Source organism: Ochlerotatus camptorhynchus, unplaced genomic scaffold (genome assembly GCF_037179485.1).
Source record: "Ochlerotatus camptorhynchus isolate MF236.1 unplaced genomic scaffold, CSIRO-AGI_Acam_v1.1 ptg000670l, whole genome shotgun sequence".
Lineage (NCBI taxonomy): Eukaryota > Metazoa > Arthropoda > Insecta > Diptera > Culicidae > Ochlerotatus > Ochlerotatus camptorhynchus.
In genome coordinates this window covers 259,720-277,194 of record NW_027041148.1, presented here as the reverse complement: position 1 = coordinate 277,194, position 17,475 = coordinate 259,720, and positions in this window count along the sequence as shown.

Below are 17,475 nucleotides of genomic sequence, written 5' to 3'. Positions count from 1 at the left end.
CCAATTTTTCGAAAATTTGAGTTTTGTATAGAAGAACTTTGATTGTATTTGTTTTTTTTATGGTTTTCATGGTTTGTTGTAGACAATGGGCGTAACACGATTTTGTATATTTTTGTTATTTAGACCCGGATACGACCACCCATGTGTGTCTAGAGTATCGCACGAGCTGACGAGTGCAACAGGAAGGACAGTAGGTGTATAGACTAGGGAGTTAGTCCCTAGATAAGCCAACTTAGTACAGCCTATACAGTGAACAATTACAATTACAATTACAATTATAAAAGCAGAAGCAGAAAATTGATATGGATTTTGTGACTATGTCAGCTATGTACCAATGGAGACGCAGGGTAATCTAGTCGTATTGGAGTAATTAGCGAAATTTCTAAACATGAAAATTTAAAAAAATCGTAACTCAAAAACAAAGAAAAATACATTGCTGATTTTTTGATATGTTGTGTAGAAAAGCCTATATTAAAAAAAATATATTTAAAAACGTGTTGCGCCCATTGTCTACAAACCATGAAAACCTTAAAAAACAAATACAATCAAAGTTCTTCTATACAAAACTCCAATTTTCGAAAAATTTTATATATTTTTTTAAAAGCATAAGTATTGACCTTTTATTTGATATTTTAATCATTCAAAACGGTTTAATGGTTCAAAAGTTATGATTTAAAAAAAATCCATTTTTGGATAAAATAGAAAAAAATCGATTTTTTGACCACCCTAACATGGAAATGGTCACTCTAATGAGAAAAGGAACAAAACTACCAATTGTTACGAAATTCTGAGAACCACTATATCGTTTTGCTATGGAATGGCTGAATCTATCTAACCTTCTTTCTTCGTCGGGGTCCCTCGCAGCACTTCCACCACGTGTCTTCAATTGTCGATCGCTTGTCCTCGGTCGCCGTTCGCTTCCTCTATAGAGATTAGTGACGTTTAATGCACGCACACTAGCGGAAGCAACGCCGTGTAAAGTTGTTTATTATTTTCCTCTGGCTAACCTAAAAAATGTATGAAAGTATACCTGTCAAAATGAGTTTGACATCGATTTGTTATGTATTTTTCTCGGATATTCACAAACACGCTCTCACATATCGCACCAATACAACTGGATGTGAAAATCTCAATACTTCCTCTGTCTGTCTGTCTGTCAAAAGTTATTTCAATTGATCCGTCAAAATGCACCGCTTTGCTCGATAGGAACAGTTTTTTTTCAGTTTTGTGGTGACAGTCGTCCATACTTTAACTAGAGTGCTTTAGGTTAAACGTCCTGGGCCTACGAGTTGGTGACGTACTCGGGCCGGCAAGTAGCGACAGTATAACCTTTCGGTACGTCTACCGGAACTTCACACAGTACAGTGGATCTGTACTAAATACTGTGGGGTCCTAATGGTCAAACACATTTAGCATTATGACCATTTTAACCAAAATTGCAGTTATTGTGGTTTACCTGCTATATTTCTATCCGTCAATCTCTCCTCACACTGTTCACTGTTAGCTATGGTTTCGACAAGTAATTTCCACTTTTGAAAGTTATTTCACAGTTCGCTGTGTTAGCTAGCTTACTATGATAAACGGTTTTTGCTGGTGGTCTTAAAATCAGTGATTTTATTTTGGAAGGTGAATGAGTTGAGGCTGTTGGCCAGTTCATCGCCAGTTTGTCGTGCCCGTTATCGTCCATTCAAAATGGCCTTCTCTATCACCACTCCTCATGGCCTCCCAACAGGCAGTTGTTTTGACGTAGGACTACGTCTGTGATTTCTATATGGGGGTAAACTTTGTGAAAACCGAAAATGGAACATGTAACACATTTATGAAAGATTTTGAACGTTAATAACTCATTTACCCCTGGATCAATTTCAATCACTTTATCACCAATCGATCAGAAATATTTCTACGCATCTGTTAAATTTAATACATAATCATTTTTCAAAATTTCACTATTGAAAATTGCACGAATGTGCAGCTGTTGCTATGGTAGTTAAAATTATCACCGATTGCCTGCGAAAAGCGATTTCCCTAACACAGATTTTAAAGTTGAATTCCATCCGGTCTCACCAAACGGTGTTTATTCAATCACCACGTGGTGAGTGGTGGTGTTCTCCAGTACACAACGAAAGGCTGCCTGCAAGCAGTGCGCTGCAGTCCACATGAGCATCCATAGAAGGAGGAAGAAGCCACACCGCTATTGATCGGATTCAGTAGCTCTTCGTGAGTCGCTGTGGACCATCTATGTCAAGCGCTTCATACTAAAGAACAGAGAACCCCGCTCCAATTCCTATTCCTACACAAAACACAAGCTCCTGATGCAGTTAACAAATAAGATTTATTATTGACCACGTAATTCTACATCACCATTGCGTACAACCTCATAGAGCTGTCACTTGTAGTTTTTCCATCTGGTTACGAGTTTTACAAGTTTCGGTGGGGTGGATTGCTGCGTTCTACCACAGAACGGTCAGAAACTTTTGTAAAGATAAGATGGAACATCGCCGTTACGTGGCGCTAGCATCTCCTGATTTCCTCTATAAATTTTCCATTTTCGACCAATTTGGCGCTAATATCGAAAAAAAAATCTGTTGAAAATTTCCACTTGGCGCTACCAGCACTTAGTGTCTAGTGTAAGTTGTGCAACGCCAGCGCCATCAGTTTGTCAAAGAGGGTTTTAAGTGAGAAAGTCGCCGTCAGTGAAACTTAACCCTCCGTTGCTCGCGCCAACTTTTATAAAAATGCGGATAATAGAGAAAATGTGAATGGAAACCGCGAAAACGGTGTCCGTACTACGTAAGATTTGACTTAATTGGTTACAACATGGAAAATCTCGAGATCCTGACCAGATAGACAGTTACTGTCTTAGGCAAAGCTGTTCTACAGATCATAATCTTTTCGCTAATGGAGAGTAATTCAGAATTTTCTCAGTACGTAGCGCTAGAATACATGTGAAATTATCGCATGTGATATATCTCGAGATCACGATCAGATAGAAAGTTACTGTCGTCGAAAAAGTTGATCAGAAGGTCAAGGCCTTTTTGTTGGTGGACAGTAGTTCAGAGTTTTCTCACTTCACGGCGCTAGTATACATGTAAAATTCTCGCATATATAAAATATCTCTAGATCCTTACCATATAAAAAGTTACTGTCTTCGGCAAAGCTTTTCAGGAAGTCAAGATCTTTTTGTTGGTGGAGTAGTTCAGAAAATTCTCACTAAGTGGCGCTAGTATATACGTGCAATTTTCGCATATACAATAGCTCGAGATCCTGAGCAGATAGAAGTTACTGTCTTCGGCAAACTTGTTCAGGGTGTCAAGTATTTTTGGCTGGTGGACAGTAGTTCAGAGTTTTCTCACTACACGGCGCTAGTATAAACGTGAAATTCTCTTGTAACATATATCTAGATCCTGACCAGATAGAAAGTTACTGTCTTAGGCAAAGCTGTTCTGGAGATCATAGCCTTTTTGCTGATTAACATTAGTTCAGAATCTTCTCACTAGGTAGTGCTCGTATACATGTTAAGTTCTCGCATGTGATACATCAGTAGATCCTGACCAGATAAAGAGTAAATGTCTTTGGCAAAGTTTTTCAGGAAGTCAAGATCTTTTCGTAGGTGGACAGTTGATCAGAATTTTCTCCCTACTCGATGCTAGTATACACATGCAATTCTCGCATATACATCGCATCTCGAGAACCTGTGCAGATAGAAAGTTACTGTTTTAGGCAAACTTGTTCAGGGGGTCAAGACTTTTTGGCTGGTGGACAGTAGCCTAGTAAACGTGTACTAAACTCAAGATTCTGAACAGGTAGAAAATTACTGTCGTCGAAAAAGTTGTTCATGAGGTCAATGTCTATTGCTTGGTGCACATTAGTTCAGAATTTTCACACTACGTGGCGTTAGTGTACACGCGAAATTCTCGCATGTAAAATATCTCGAGATTCGGATCAGATAGATTTCGCTAGTGGACAGTAGTTCAAAATTTTCTCACTACGTAGCGCTAGAATACACGTGAAATTCTCGCATGTGGTTTGTTTCGAGATCCTGACCAGATAGAAAGGTACTGTTTTCGACAAAGTTGTTCAGGGGGTCAAAGCCTTTTTGGCTTGTAAACAGTAGTTAAGACTTTTCTCACCACGTGGTGTTAGTATAGATATACACTTCTCGCATATGCTATATCTCGAGATCCTAATCAGGTAGAAAGTTACTGTCTACAACAAAGTTGTTCAGGAGGCAAGGTCTTTTGGCTGGTGAATAATAGTTCAGAATTTTCTCATAAGCTCTAGGTTTAACCTCCGGAACAATTTTGTTCAAGACAGTAACTTTCTATCTGGTCAGGATCTCGAGATATATCACAGGCGAGAATTTCACATTTCACTTCATAACTGAAGTGAGAAAAATCTGAACTACTGTCCACCAGCCAAAAGACCTTGACCTCCTGAACAACTTTGTCGTAGACAGTAACTTTCTATCTGATCATTATCTCGAGATATAGCATATGCGAGAAGTGTACATGTATACTAACGCCACGTGGTGAGAAAATTATTAACTACTGTTTACCAGCCAAAAAATCTTGACCCCCTAAACCACTTTGCCCAAGACAGCAACTTTCTAGCGGATCAAGATCTCGAGCTATTGAATATTCGAGAAAGGCACGTATATACTAGTACCGCATAGTGAGAAAATTCTGAACTATTGTCACCCAACAAAAAGATCTTGACTTCTTGAAAAACTTTGCCAAATACATTTACTTTCAATCTGGCCAGGATCTAGCGATATTTTATATGCAAGAGTTTCACATCTATAGTAGCGCCGCAAAGTGAGAAAACTCTGAACTACTGTTCATCTGCGAAAAAAACCTTGACCTCCTGAACAACTATGCCGAAGACAGTACCTTTCTATCTGGTTGGGAACTCGAGATATTTTATATGAGAATTTCACGTGCATACTAGCGTCGCGTAGTGAGCAAATTCTGAACTATTGAGCACCAAGCAATAGACTTTGACCTCCTGAAAAACTTTGTGAAAGACAGTAGCTTTTTATCTGGTCAGGAGCTCGAGATATATCACATGCGAGAATTTCACATGTATACTAGCGCTACGTTGTGAGAAAATTCTGAACTACTGTCCGCCAGCGACAAGGCTATGATCTCCTGATCAACTTTTTCAGAAACAGTAACTTTCTATCTGGTCAGGATCTCGATATATTCCATGTTGTAATCAATTAAGTTAAATCCCATGTACTATGGTCACAGTTTTCGCGGTTTTCATTTTCATTTTCCCTATTATCCGAATGTTTTAGGTGTTTACTGTACTCAAAGTTTAGCTTGTCTAGATCAAAACAAGTTTTTTGAGGAATACTCAGCAACAAAATGGCAATGGAAAACTCATGTGTGTTGTACAAAGTACAACAGCGCGAGTAACGGAGGGTTAAGTCAAATAGGAATCTTTACGCTAGTTTTTTTTAGAGAAATTTTGTTCGTACCTCAACGTCTGTTCTCTGTGGTTCGACCGTAAGTTGTGGTATCTTTACCTCCCAAGGAGTATGACAACGGAGAAAACTGCACACACTTACAAACACTGCCTACCATTTTTTTCAACGATTATAAAGAGGATTGCAGAACACAAGCTGGCAAATGAATGGGATAATGCGTACCACCGGTACTTCGCTTACTTGAAGGTTATAAAATAGACCCGTCACGCAAGTGAAAGTGGTCCTTAGCCTCTTGCCCAGTAACTCCTATCCCTTCCTCCACGCGGCGCCGGCTGGGTTACGAGTAACATTAGGGAAGATCGGGTAACCAACTCCGGTGGGAAATTTGGTCGTATGCTGACAGGGAAGGGAGAGCTGCATCCTTTTCGGAGGATGTGGCTTACAAAGCCCGAGCGTCTGTTCTCGATGTTAGAGGCGACTCAAACAGCGTCTGACTGGCATCCAGCGGCTGAATACGAAATGCTTCTCCCGGAAAGCTATACCCAAGATGGCAGTCCCATCACGGCGGATAGGAGACCTTAGGCCAACCACCTACTGTCTCCGAAACCTATAGTGAACTGATTTTATGGCAACGACTTTTAGCGATAAATAACGGACAAGAATTGGAACATGGAATGTACTGACGCTAGCCCAACAGGGTAAACAGGCACAACTCGCCAGTGAGGCCTGCCGTATGAAGCTAGAAATCCTTGGACTTAGTGAAGTCCACTGGCCGAACTTTGGAGAACACAAGCTGCCTTCGGGACAGGTACTTTTATATTCTGGTATGCGAGGTGAAAACGCTCCGCGACATCGTGGAGTTGGCTTTCTGCTTAGCGCATAAGCACATGCTGCGCTCATCAAGTGGGAACCTATCAATGAGAGAATAATCGTTGCCAGATTCAGAACACGGGTCCGAAACCTTACCATAATCCAATGTTATGCGCCAACCGATACTGCCGAATTGCAGGACAAAGAGAACTTTTACAGTCAACTGAATGCTGTCGTGGATAAGACTCCAAGAGGTGATATCAAGATTTACACAGGCGACTTAAATGCGAAGATCGGCTCCGACAACTCGGACTATGAGCGCATTATAGGACGCCATGGTCTCGGAGATATGAGTGAGAACGGCGAGATGCTTGCAGAGTTTTGTGGCAACAACGACATGGTTATCGGGGGTTCGCTCTTCCCCCATCGCCCAGTGCATAAAGTCACATAGGTCTTCCGTGATGGATATACAGAGAATCAAATCGACCACATCTGCATCTGCCGAAAATGGAGACGGAGCCTTCTTGATGTTCGGAATAAACGCAGCGCTGACATAGCGTCTGACCATCATCTCCTGGTCGGTGAGATCCGCCTACGCATTGCACGGGTACAACGGCGGGAGGAGAGACTCGGGCGGCGATTCAACACACGCTGACTGGAAGTCCCAGCAGTGAAGAGATCGTTCGTCGAATAACTCGAGGCTCGCGTAGCTAATATTCCGGAAGGTGGCAGCGTAGAAGAACAGTGGACGAGCATCAAGAATACCTTTATTGAAACAAGCGAGAACATCCTGGGTGAGCTGCGCACTGCGATAAAACCTGGAGGAAGATCGAGGAGTGGAGAGAAGCAAAAGCCGCGATAGAGCGAGCAAGGACCCGAGGAGCCAAGAACGAGGCCCGTCAGCGGTATTCGGCTCTAGAGAGGGAAGTTAAGCGTTCCTGTAAACGGGATAAGCGGGCGTAGGTGGACTCCCTGGCTGATGAAGGGGAGAAAGCCTCAGCAACTGGCGATATCCGCCTCCTCTATGATGTTTCACTACGCCTGAGCGGGGCAAGGATGAACCCAAGGATGCCTGTGAAAGACGCAGCTGGACAGTTGCTCACTGACCCCACTGACCAGTTGAAACGTTGGTTTGAGCACTTTGAACAACTTCTTGAAGTTTCAACGGTCAACTAACCATCAACATCTCGGCATGATCCACCAAGGGTGAGGCGCGTTACTCGCGTCAACACTGAAGCTCCATAATTTCAGGAGATAGAAGCAGCCATCCAAAGTATGAAGTCCAACAAAGCCCCGGGGGTCGTTCGCATATCAGCAGAGATGCTCAAAGCTGACCCCATGCTATTCTCACAAATGTTGCATCATCTATTCGTCAATATCTAGGACACCACGAATTTTCCGGCTGGCTGGATGCAGGGCGTCTTGGTAAAAGTCCCCAAGAAGAGGGATCCAACTGTATGCGACAACTGGCGAGGCATCATGTTACTGTGTATTGTTCTCAAAGTTATGTGTAAAGTTATCCTCAATCGGATACAGGAGAAGATCGACGCGACTCTCCGACGACAGCAGGCAGGATTCCGTGCTGGAAGATCCTGTGTGGACCGTATTGTCACGCTCCGCATCATCTTGGAGCAGGTCAATGAGTTCCAAGAGTCCCTGTACTTGGTATTCATTGACTACGAAAAAGTTTTCGACCGGCGAAACCACGAAAACTGGTGGGGCGCTCTGAGACGCAAGGGAGTCCCTGATAAGATCGTCAACCTCATCAAAGCGCAGTACGAGGCTTTCTCATGCAGAGTGTTGCACAACGGAGCTTTGTCTGACCCGATTCGGGTAATCGCGGGTGTGAGGCAAGGATGTATATTATCACCGCTACTATTCCTCATCGTAATCGACGAACCGTTGACCGTGTACCGAACCGTGGGTTGCTGTGGCAGCCTATTGCTATGGAGCATCTCAACGATTTCGATTTGGCTGATGATGTTGCGTTATTAGCACAACGGCGCTCTGACATGCAGAGTAAGCTCGACGACCTTGTGGAACGCTTCTCTGAAGCAGGTCTAACCATCAACGTCAACAAGACCAAATCGTTGGATGTCACAAGGAAAACCGTTCCAATTTCACAGTAGCTGGGAAGGCAGTGGAGAAAGTCGAAGGCTTCCAATATCTTGGCAGCCAGATAGCGTCGGACGGCGGCACCAAGAGCGACATAGGTGCACGGATTAAGAAGGCGAGGGCTGATTTTGCCAGTTTGCGAAATGTATGGAGAGCGAATCAGATCAGTCGACGCACCAAAATCCGAATTTTTAACTCGAACTGTGCTGTTATACGCCAGTGAAACATGGTGTGTATCAGCGAAGAACACTCAGAAGCTGCAGGTGTTTATCAAACGATGCCTGCGGTAAATAATTCGTGCCTGGTGGCCCCGCAATTGGATCTCAAATTCCGAGCTTCATCGTTTGTGCCATCAGAAGCCGATAAAGACAGAAATTCGTGAACGCAAGTGGAGGCGGAGCCTAAACAGTGAAATTAAGAACGTTGACCGTAATTTGACTTGGGCACAGGTCAAGGCCAAAGCTATTCATCGCCCAGGATGGAAATCTTTCACAAAGGCCCTTTGCACCCCGGAGGTGCGCAGGATAGTTAAGCAAATTGCAGAACACAAGCAAATTAAAGGTATTTGAAACTTGTTGCCAAAATCGGACCCTTACTGAACTGATAATGTATCGTGTAAGATCGACTTATTTGATTAAGTTTCATTAGCGGGATCAGTAGTTAATTATTTTTCAGATAGAAGGGTATTTTTATACTCAGTGTGTGGTTGTAGGAGACGTAAGTGACGAAAATACAGATTGAAAAAAAAATCATATTGATGCAATATCCCCCGGTATGGTTGACTGTTGAATTTGCTGAAATATTGTAAACATTATTATTCCAGGCTCCTTTTCAAAATTTTAGTTATGCTTCGAAGCTTCGACCAGCTCGACTGTCTGGCTGAACAAGATGGTGAAAGTAATTTGGCAGACGTGATCTACGGGGCTACGATTTCCGTTACTCTTTCTCTTCCTCTGTTAAGTGTTATCATCCAGCTCCGAATTGCTCCAGCTATGGGCTGGAATTGATGGTTGATGCGATTTGGCAGAAGCATTTATCGGCAAAGATTTCTGCTGCTCTTCCTTTCCCTCAACCCTGACGTTATCTGCTGGCTCCGACTGATGGAAGCGATTTGGCAGGACCTTTTGAGAACGAGCATTTCCGCTGCTCTTCTTCTTCCGCTATTTTGGCGTTTTCACCGTAGCTTGCTCCGATCAGATCGACCGTTTAGCCCAGCGCTGTCCAACGTGCGGCCAACGACCGGACGTGGTCTCTGGATCTCAGCAAGGAAATCATTCGAGTCAAATTTGATTCATCATTATGAATTTTAGCCCAGAATAAATGAGAAATAAACAAAATGCATCTTGAAACATGTTAATCGATCAAAGATACAGCCATTTAAAAAATCGAGCTTAGAAAGGTTGGGCAGGTCTACTTTAGCCAGAAAGCGCTGTTGGCAGCAAATTAACGCATGGGCTGGAAAGTGGTGTCCGTGCGAAAGAATGTAGATTTTTCCCATCCGTCCACTATTCAGATTGGTTCACGAAATGTTCCTATTTTGTTCGTTGAAGTTCTTAATTGTTTAACTATTTCACTATTTGTACTGTACAACAAATAATTGCTGAATAAATTCTTCGTCGAATGACATATTGAATGAATGGTTTTGAGAAAAATGCGTTTGAAAACATCTCAATTTTGCCCATAGCTGTAGCAATTTAAAAAGAAAATCGACGAAGAGAATCGATCATCGTGTATACGCCGTTATTCATGCTCCAGTGTTGGAAAAATCATTTTCAAAAAAAGTTCTATCACAGCTCATTGCAGAGATAAATCCCAAAGGAACTTCTCACAAAAAGTTCGCGAACGAGAGATGATAAAAAGTTCATGAAAGCGTAGAGCGAGAGAAATTTTCATTTCGTATCGCGAAAGATCTTTCGTCTCTCCATCTCACATCATTTCACACGTACTCGTGATTCGAACCAACCAAATATCCCCTCAGCTTTGTTCTTTTTTTCCAGCGAGTAAAGATAGGCGATGATCACGCGAGAGTGTCTGTTTGTTTTCTTCTCGTTCTCCGATATTTTTCGTATCCTTCACATTAAATACCATTTCCAGAGAACTTTGAGATGTGGGCGTAATTGCTTTTGTAAACAAACACGTCATTCAACGATTTCTCACGAATCAAAGCACAATCTAGCGAACTATACTATACCAAATGAATCATTCCTCTACCTGTCTGTGTTGTTAGTTTTTTAGATTGAACTTTAATTCACGAAAAATCGGCGAATTAAGTGTGTGTTTACAAAAGAAATTGCGCCCTAATCTCAAAGTTTTCCGGATTTATTTATAGTTTTAGTTCTTAATGCAACCAGCTAATAGTATATACTTGTAACTATTCACCAAGAGTCTACTATTTGCTGACCAAATCATCATTTGTGGCTGTACTCTTCGACAAGAAGAACTATGCTATTAGTGCGAAGTACAGTTAGACCACTGAGATTGGCGCTTAGACATGTTTAGTGTTAGCTAGCAAGCATTCTGTTGATTAGTCTTACTGCATTGAGAACATGCTTATTAGGGTGGTTCAAAATATCGGCTTTGCTTTACTAAGCTCAATCGATTTTTAATCAGGTCCAGATAATTCTCCCAAAATTTGAGCTTATTGGGTTGTGATCTCATTCTGCACTGGCCATCTAAAATTTATTAAGGTATTACTATGGGAAAAGTGATTATTTTGTTCATCTAGTCTTTAAATTTCGCCATAATGATCTACCAATAAGTTAGCCTTGTGTACTCATAGGAAATTTTCTCAGCTACATTTTTTTCTAAAGACCACTTTTTAATTGAACGTTGAGGAAATTAGTTATTAATTGATTTCTAATCTGCTAACTTTCTGATTTGATCACTCGACTGCATTAGGTAGAGGGCAGCATGTAACCCAGTAGCTCGCCCGGTAGCTTGAATTTCCACACAACCTTGAATGAAAATATTAAATTTGCCGGTCACTGGTGCCATAAAGCTACTGTATTAATTCTAATCGATTCTAAAAAAAATAGTTTACTTGATAATTTTTATTCAGCAGGTGTATTCACTTGGGAATCCATCACTTCGCAAGTTGAAAGTATTTTGAGATTGTCTGTTAATTTCAAGTCTTGCAATACTTGTGGATGAAAAATTTAGATCGTTCTCAATCTGTCACTATATCAAAAGCTCAAGGTACATGGTTACTTTGATTAATTTTGTGTTCATTTCCAGCCAACTGGTATATGTACACGGAGAAAAAATACTACCCAAAATTTGAGTTCTTTTTACTTAATATTGACTTCAGCCTCTCACTTGCACTCGTTATTGTTGTCAAAAAAAGGAACGAGAGATTCGACCCAACGATATAGTTCAGCCCAATAAGTTATTTTTGAGTAAATTGCATATTCTTAAATTTACAAAAGAGTAGGTAATTTTTTTGCCGGTGTTAAATGGAAACTACTATATGCGATTTACTCAAATTTGGGTTATTGGGCTGAACCCCAGAATTGAGGGAAAAGTACTTAATTTTGGGTAGTTTTTCATTTCCGTGCATAACAATTTTTCGTTTTCTTTTTTTTCTGCCTATATTTTTTACAGTTTTAATGGACATTGAATAACCTGTTTAAATTTTTTATCATCCTAAAATGCACACTAAAAAATGTTTTTGTCAGATCCTTGGTCAGCAAATAAAGCGTTTTGAAGTTCAGCAGTGCAGCAGTCCCGCATACCTTATGGTTTTACATAGGGAGGGTCTAGACCCTTTCTAGTTTTACATTGTTTTACAAGGATTCCTAGTCATGGGAGAGGACAGTAATAGCACAGTGAAAAAGTTCACCACCACCTATATTCCCAACCATCCCCCCCCCTTGCATAATTATTGCATAAGAGCTTACAGGAACGATATTACGAACACTAGTGATGAGAGGAGCCATGCATTAACTGTATTTCGCGAAACTGAGGATACATTAGGCGCTCCTCCTTCCGGACCCCCCCCCCCTCATCCTGAGGAACGGTTTTAATATAAAAATTGCTAGTCACAAAATCTTACACTACCCTCCCCGTTCCTCGTTAATGCCGCGTTGACACTTGTGCTGATTCATTAATTTTTTTCTGCCAGAAACCAATGCACCAATCAATCAGCTGCACAAAACTGTTCACATCATCCTGATAACGGTTACTTTAAACAACAGGCGCCAGTAGACAGCCAGCTACCAGACTTATCAGGCTTTAGAGATTGTATTGATTTACTCGGGATAGCTTTCTGTCTACACGGCGAATGAGAACGACTCAAATTTGAGTTTAGTTCACTCATAATCGCCAAAAGTGCAGGAACTCAGCGATGAGTTAATTTGCCTCATGTTTTCCCAGGTTTTTCTAGGATTTTCCAGGGAAAAATTCCTGAATTTGAGAAAAGTAAAGATTGGATTCACTCAGTCTATTGGTAATACTCCGAGACTGAATAAAATTTTCGTCAATTTCCTCATTTTCCGGCAGATTTTTTAGGTTTTCCACAGGAAACCATGAGACAAATTTTACTCATCGCTGAGTTGCTGCACTTTTGGCAATTATGAGTGAACTAAACTCAAATTTGAGTCGTTCTCATTTGCCGTGTATAATCTTTGCCTTGTGAAATGTACAGTGCAATTTTCAAGAACGAATGTGGTGTAAAGAGATGGAGAGAAAAAATGATTTGATATTTTTCGTATCCTCGCGTTGGTGATTCGAGTTAAAAAAGTTCGCGATATCTCATTCTCTCATCCCAGAAAGTTCGCTCAGGAAATATTGGAGTGTGAAACTAGTGAGGGAAAGTTCCCAAGAGAAAACGTATCGCAAGCGAAAATGATATTTTGGTGAGAATTCCATCACTATTGCTCACTGTCGAATTATTCAGCTTGTGTTTCTGCTTGATTGTAAATGTCATTGGAAAACATTAAGATCAATGTTTTATGATCTCTGGGCAATATGTTGCAGTACACATGCAGCCTAGCAGACTTCGCGCAAATGGCCAGACACCTTTTGAGACATGTCATCGGAAATTAGGTTCCCTTTTTTTTTTGTAGTACGATTTATTTCATCAGTTTTGAATCAAATATATAATAGTTCAATATTAATTACAATGTTGTATTCATGCTTTGCCTTTAAATATACTGCATTAATGTCGGTATAATGAAGTTTTTTTTACCAGAATTACAATAAGTATAATAATGTGTATATATACTTACACTTCTAGCACTATGGTTTTCTTTGCCCAAATTCTTACACTGGTCTTTGTCACCATTCTTCTTCCATTCATAGTGATCGTTTCTCTCCCTTTGTGGTTGTGTTTATCAGAGTTTTAAATATAATTTTATTATTAACAATACACTTTGTTTCCTTTCTTTGTATGTATGAGTGTTTGCGTGCTTTGCGAATGAATTCTACTTTTTGTTCGAAAAATTAAATTTATAAGTTTCTCCTCTTCCGTTTTCTGTACAATGTTTCCTGGGTGCAGTTGAATAAATAAATTGTTTCAAATTTGCTGGTAACAGATTTCCTCGAGTTTCGTTTGCAGTGTTTAACAAAACAGTGTAACAAATGGTTTTGCTCCGTTTTCTTTTGTAGGTTTTGTTATGTATGTTGCCTCATCATATGTACAGACATGTTTTACATTAATTTCTACTGTAGTACACAGCCCGCCATTACGTCTCATCCTGGTCACCCTACCGACATTTCCATCGATCGGAACCACAGAACAATTACCCCCACAATCTATAACCAGTCGTATACAAAAGTCAATCGCATGGCGTTCAAATAATCTGATGAAATTGTAGAAATTCCGTTGTTTTACTCCAAACTGGAGCGAATTTTGAGTTACCTAACTGCTAAACTTTTGTTAAAATATCCAATGTTATGCTTAATTTTGATTAGATTAAAAATCGTTTTCGTAGATTTTTTAAATAAAGAAAAATTGCACTTGGAATTTATTACACACCTTTAAGTTGCTTCTCTTTACACATATAAATAATAACACATGTTACAGACTTTTTGTTTACTCGATTTCCGTTCTTTTCCTAAACTTAGAGATCTTAAAATTTTAGCCAATCAGTGGTCGGTGTCGACTTTTTATCTTTAATAACTTTTAGGCAACAATCACCGTGCATTTTTAATGACCAATCGTTGATTTCTGATTAGAATGGCTGTGGAACTTAGCCAATTTGTGGATGAATTTTATGTTTTTTTTTTGCTAAATCCTTGTTCCTAACATCTAGAGCCAAATGTATTTTTAAAACTAAAGTATTCCATCAGATTATTGCACCAGGGTGACCAGAGCATTTTTCCTTCAATATCTTTCCATCTGCCAATTTTCACTATTTACAAAAAACGATAACCTTTTTATATTTTGCATACTTACACTACAAATGATGTATCAGAAATATGCAATGGTTTTCCTCACAATAGACAAGCTGATACATTTGGTAGGATTGCTAGAAAATAAAATTCTTGAGGTCAACAACTTTCATCCTATTCATCTTCTTCTTGTGGTTGTTTTTTTCCCCCGTTAGAACATTGATTTCACATTCCACATTCATATTCATAAGAGTATCTAAATATCTAGGGTGATTTGAACTGAAACTTTGTATCGCATGATTCGTACATTGAACATTGATTGTTAGCTAGAGAAAGTGAGAGTGGAAATTTAGATCGCCCGTAGAAGGAGACAGGAAGGGAAAACAGGAAACCAAGACGATCGCTTTTCTTCCTCATCCAGCTTCCAGTTCACTTTCTCAGTTTGTCGGTTTCTTTTTTTTTCTTTCTTAGCTATTCATTTCAATCAGGAGATAACTAAATATTTGTGGAAAAATTTGTACGTTGATTCAAAATAACCGCTCATTTGTATGGTTTTACTTTGTTATTTTGTGCAAGGGTCGATGCATATTCTCATTTAACGGGCAGTGGTTTATTACGTTTCATTTGTTTGTTTCATATATTCTGTGTTATATGGGAAGTTCGATTGACGCAGGCAACCCTGGCGAACCGATCTCTATTGTGTAAGTTGGTTACTTTTGCTATTTTCTGCTGATTAGGATTTGAACTTTTCAACAATACGTATTTTCGAGTGTGTCTGTTTGGTTACTATTAGTTGGTCTCGCTAGCTGATCCTTAAAGGTAAGATTTCCGGCTTCTTTCATAATCTTTACAAAAACTGACCAAACTTCAACTGATATATCTGTATCCATCTGTATAGTGTGTTATGCATCTTTTAATTCGGTATTGGAGCATTAAGTAAGCAGCTTGTTTGCTTGCGTCTCACCCAACGCTATCTTTAATTATGTTAGTTGTACGTTGTAGAAAAATAGAACCTCATCTTCCGTTACAGTATCCTACGGTGAACTACCGAACTAGTTTTGAATTCACTTATCTGCTTTGTTATAGTAAATTTGTTTAACGCGGGTTGTATTTGTTTGTTTTTCTTTTAGGTTGCCTCCGAAAGCACTCAACTGTCTGAGATTTCCGTTAGCATAAATTTCCCTAGATTTTCTTTGTTGTTTGTTGCAAGTTTGTGTCGTAGTTGTTCAATCCTCGAAAATGCAAAGGCTATGCTTACCAACAAAAGCAAAAATATCATCAAATTTAGATAAGAAAATAAATCATTGATAACGATAAACCAGAATAGCAAAGCATATTTTCGAAAAAACTAATAAGATAACTAAAATCTACTATCCCTAGCATACATTTCACCCCGGAATCACGTATGTTTTTAACTCCTTCATCACTTTTATGTTGTTGGTAGTATAACGAGGACTCATCCGTTATCCTTTTCCCAAAAAGCAAACCAAAATTCATACACATTTTTAACAAATTATTAGAAAGCAACAGTTTCTTTTTGTTTAAACGAAATATGGGAAATGGGCTCCGTGATCTGTAATATGATAGTTCAATAATTTTTGTCGCGTAACAAAATGAATACAGGAAAATCCAAGCGTCCAGACACTTGGCTAGACATCTTCTTGAACTTAGCATTTGCTGGGTTGATATATTATTTGGATACATTCCTCCATCATAGCAACCTTTTTTTCTGATTAACAATAAGACTTATAGGGGAAATGCAGGTAATGTCGGCCTAAGTGTCCCTAATTTGGGCCCATACATAAATTCAGCAATCGGCTAAATTTTCAATAGCAACCAAAAATATCCATTAGTAACGTCCCAATAACGCGTTTATCTATAAAAAAAAATGATAAATAGCAGATTTTAAGCGATGGGCCCAATCTTAGATCCATAAGCCAACATTAGAGACATTTCCCCTAATAGCTTGTTGTGAAGTGACACTGACTAGTAGTTTCTTGCTTAATACAGTATTGCATTTCTGTTTTTATCCAAGTCTGGATTTTCATTACGAAATATGATTGCAAATGTTGTACAATAAGTGAATTTCTTTTGAATTTGTCAATTATAAAATGGATCTACAATCAGAGTAGGCTGCGCGTGTGAACGAACATGACGTTCGTTTTTTTTCTCGGAATTTTTTATGCTGATTTAGTTATTAATCCGGTTAACATTTTCGAAGATGGCCAAGAACGCGATTATCCGTTTCAAAATGAATCAAACCATCTATGCAGAAGAAGCCCTGCGAGAAGTGCATCCCATCCCCAAGGGATACTGGCTGTACGTCATGCTGCTGTACTGACTGTGATTTACCGCCGACATACGGTTTCGAAAACGAAGAGGAACCTGATACTTGGCTTCGACTACAGCCGATTATCTTTTATCCCAAGCCGGAGGATCACTACATTCGGACACTTCAAATTGGTTCTACATAGGACGGGACTAGTTTATGTTGATCCCCATCAAGCGAACCGTCTTTGATTGGAACAACAATGCAACAAATTCATTTGGACTAACTTGGTGAGATCGTATCTGATTTTATCTATTTGAACTAAATTTACATGATTTTCTCAAATTTGACAAATTCTTAATGGAGTTTTCTCCACGCATCCCATTTTATGTGTCTTTGAAATCATCATTGAACACTTAATGGATTGTATGCACATTTTTGAACATGTGGTGGAACATTACTGTAAATCGTGTATGTTAAAACATTATATTATGCCCTGGGTTGGGGGAACAGCCAAGGGCCT